General features: G+C 34.2%; 1 pseudogene; it reads right to left on the minus strand.

The window, feature by feature from the left end:
* Positions 1-2,885: 2,885 nt before the first annotated feature.
* On the minus strand, positions 2,886-3,623 carry LOC149240858 (LEAF RUST 10 DISEASE-RESISTANCE LOCUS RECEPTOR-LIKE PROTEIN KINASE-like 2.4 pseudogene; annotated as a pseudogene).
* Positions 3,624-4,336: the final 713 nt, after the last annotated feature.

Consider the following 4,336-nt stretch of genomic DNA (forward strand, 5'->3'; position numbering starts at 1 on the left):
TCCCATTAATGTTGCAAAGATATTCCTCAACCCCACATTTTGTTACTTTGGTTTTATATTTGATGTTGAAGTGATGGATGGATTCTTTAGTTGTGTTCATAATATGGTGCCATCTCTAGAAGAATATGCAATTTTTTTTAAAGAAATGAAGATATAAAGGATGGTAGGTGTCAAATTTATCTTTGACATGGTTATCTATGATAGGAAGACTAAAATGTCAAGTGTTAGTTTATTCGAATTTTATTGTCTCTTCATACTTTGCTTCAGCTTTCAACTTTCAATTTGTTTTTCCTTATGTTTCTCTTCTTTGTTGTAGATGTGTGGTGGACAAGTTATGTTGGCATAACATCCAATCTCCAAAAGCTTTCCCTTCAAGTACTCAACCAAACATGTAGCTCCTTTAGGTGCGAGCACAATTGAAGTGTATTTGAAAAAAATACACACCAAGAAGTGAAACAGGCTAAAAAATTTCAAATAATTTTTTGAATTCACTATAAATCAATAATTTATTATTTTATAATTATTAGTATATAATTCATGATCCTCATACAAGTTGGATTCCTAGCTCCTTAATGACATGGTCTACATCTACTACAATCTCTGATTATGGGTGAGGAAACTTCAAAAAACACCGGACCTAGAGGCCATCTCATTGGATGTGATTAACACCATTGTTGCATGAAAAGTTGAGGTTGAGAGGTCTGTCATGCAATTGACCATTGATTGGTTAGAGGAGGAGGCACTTGAGGAGGTAGTAGTTGTAGGGGAGAGAGAGGTAGAGGATGAGGAGGAGGTGGAGGACAAGCAATAGGAGGAGGAGGTGGCACCACCTAGCATGTTCACCAGTAGAGGATGTAGCCTACCTCCTCTTACTTCTTCTTCTAGAGGTCATCAGAGTCCAATACTAGCACCAAGGCCTTCTTACTCTAGAAGAAAAACATTACTTTTTCCAGTAAAAAAAGAAGAGAAAATAATTAGTTAGTAATTTATGTATCTAATTTCATTATATATAACTCATGATAATAAGATATATTTATTATATTTTTTCGTTATATTTTAAGACAAAATAAAAAATCAATTAAAAACATCTCATAGGTCATATATTAGTGTTTTTTTCCCAATGTATAAATATTTTAAATACTTGAAAAGAATTTATTTTTTTTTGATAAATTCTTTCAGATTAATCACATCATGAGTTTTTGGCTGACGTTTCGAACCATCTAATGTGGTTCATCATCATGACAAAGGTGAAAAAATCAGTCAGTCAGAATGTTTAGATAGCAAGGATGCATTTGTTCCAGAGTTAGCCATTAGGAAATAACTGTTATGAATTAGCCGTTAAAAAAATATAGTTGAATAGCAGCAAGGCCTCAAAGATTTTCTAAAGGCTAGTAAAGAATCAAGGATTAAACCTTCTCTTGATGGTATAATCTCCAGTGTTCAACTTCCTTTTATTCAAGGGACCACCGATAAGATTTCTCATATCCTCAAAAAGAACAAAGTTTCTGCTACCTTCAAACCCCTTAATACCATTAGAAATTCTCTTAGATCCATCAAAGACCTTGTAAACCCTAAAGACATGAAAGGGGTCTACTCCATCCCATGTTCCTGTGGGATTCCCTACATTAGGGAAACTGGTCGCTCCATTAACTAGAGAATCCAAGAACATGCAACAAATATTAAGCACAACCACTCTTGTTCCTCGGCTTTAGCTGAACATGCAGTGAAATCCAATCACCATGTCTGCGTCAAGGATTCCTGAGTCATCGCCAAGATTGATCACTTCCATCATAGGAAGCTTTGAGAAGCCATTGAAATTGAAAAATGTTCTATTAATCTTAACAGGGACGATGGTTGGAAGTTAAGTAGAAGTTGGATCCCCGCCCTCTTTTCAGATATATATATATATAATAATTAATAATTGATTATTTTTATTTTTATATTGCAATTTATATCCTCTTTGACCTCCCTATTAAAATATTATCCAATCTTTTTATATAATAATATTTAAATATAATTGTTGAATATTTTTCATTTTTAATAATAACCATATTAAACTTATTTTTAATTATATATTTACAAATATTCAATTCTTATTATATTATTAAATTAATCTAACTAATTTTGAATTCAATATTATTTTAATTAAAAATATTAATAAATTAAAATAAAACATAACAAAATAATAATAAATTTACTCAACTATATTTTCTTAAAGGCTAATTCATAACAGCTATTTCCTAACGGCTAACTCTGGAACATATGCATCCTCGCTATTTAAACATTCTGACTGACTGATTTTTTCACCTTTGTCCTGATGATGAACCACATTAGATGATTCGAAACATCGACCAAAAACTCATGATGTGATTAATCCTAAAAAAATTATCAAAATTAATATGAATCACAAAAGTCTAAAATCAAGAATTAAAAAATGTTTTTTTTCCTTATTTACCCATAGATACGGATTTTTGCAACATTACTTAAAAATTCAATGATTCACTTTAGTGGTTATAGATCAGAATTTTGCAACATTACTTAAAAATTCAATGAGTAATTTTAGTGGTTATACATTATACATCTGAATGCTTAAATTTATGTTCGGATTAATGTTTTTCAAAAATAGCATTCGCTGCATAAATAGTAATTGCAAAAGTTAGAAAGAGACGTGGTGCCACGAGAAGTTTAGATTTATTCATACGATCACGTGAAAAAGTTTAATATATTTGGTAATATATAAACTAAATTTCGCATATATGAACGAGTGAAAAAAATACGATGGAATCATGCTTTGTGCATAAGTTTCAGCAACTGCGCACTTCTATTACAACAGACTCTTTATGCAATCAGATCTCTATTATATAAAGCAAGTTCCACATAAAAATCTACAAGGTTCTTCCAAAGTAAGAAGTGTTTTGACCGAAAGACAATAATGGTATTTCAGGTTTAGCAGAAGAGGAACCTAAGGGAAAGGGAGGGTTTTCCACGTCTTCTTCATCTCCGTCTAACATTTGAACAACCCTACTCATACATGGACGATCCTTGGATTCATATTGAATGCACCACAACCCTACTTTAGTCATCAGCCTCTTGGCCGCTGCCTCCGTGTCTGTTTTAATTTCTCCGACTCTTCCTCCATGCAATCTCATCTGCAACTCCTCATTCTCAGTCTCAAGCATATTGAAAGCCCACTCAGGAAAGTACAGCCTACTTGAACGGCTCACTTGCGAATGAATATTCTTTCTACCCCCAAAAATCTCTAGCAACAGCATGCCGAAACTGTAAACATCAGATTTATCAGTAACAGGCCCCATATTACTGTAACACACCTCTGGCGCAACATATCTCGGTGTTCCTCTCCCCGCCGTCATTGATATATGGTCATCTTCCTTTCCACAAAGCATTGCCAGACCAAAATCAGAAACTTTTGGCATGAAGTCAGCGTTCAGCAAGATATTGTGAGGCTTGATGTCGAAGTGTATGATTCGCTTCTCGCAATCTTGATGTAAATATGCAATTCCATGAGCCGAACCCAAAGCAATGGAATGCAATTGTTCCCACCTTAACACCTGCCCACCCTCTTCTCTAGAAAACAGAAATTTATGGAGAGATCCATTGACCATGTATTCAGTCAGGCCTACCTACTATATCAATTAAAAATGGAAGTTTTTCTTGGGACGCAAAGGTAGAAAGAACAACACTATCCAATTCTAAATACTATTTCAATCAGTGTTACTGTGCTTGTTTTTCGGCTGTATACTTTGCTCGGTGGTGAATTGACACCTGCAAAAGTCTCTTCATCTCCTAACTATTTTATAGTATTGAGAGGTTCACTCTATATGTTCCCATATTTGATAACTTAGGTTGTTAATGTTAATGTATCTTTGAAAAGACTAGAGGATCTGCTCTTGGAAGAAAAAAAGAAAAAAAAAAGGGAGTATTGCAACCAAAACCACCTATTCAGTTAGGCCTACCTACTATATCAATTAAAAATGGAAATTTTTCTTGGGACGCAAAGGTAGAAAGAACAACACTATCCAACATTCATTTTGATATCTCGGTCGGGAGTCTTGTGGTAGTTGTTGGTAGAAGAGAGAGGGTAAAACTTTTTTGATCTCAGCAATGCTTGGAGAGATACCCACAGTAGCAGACACAGATGTAGTTGTCAGGGGAGGTGTTGCCTATATTCCACGAGTCCCATGGGTCTACAATGTGACATTTAATGACAACATCTTGTTTGGGTTTCCTTATGATCCGTTACGTTATAAGAAAGCAATCCATGTCAGTGTATTGGAACAAGTTTCTAGGAAGGGAGCAGATGAGCTAAAAGAGATTT

This window comes from Pinus tabuliformis, chromosome 8 (assembly GCF_031772625.1).
Source record: "Pinus tabuliformis cultivar Carrire ecotype Pingquan chromosome 8, CPIR1, whole genome shotgun sequence".
NCBI classification, from domain to species: domain Eukaryota; kingdom Viridiplantae; phylum Streptophyta; class Pinopsida; order Pinales; family Pinaceae; genus Pinus; species Pinus tabuliformis.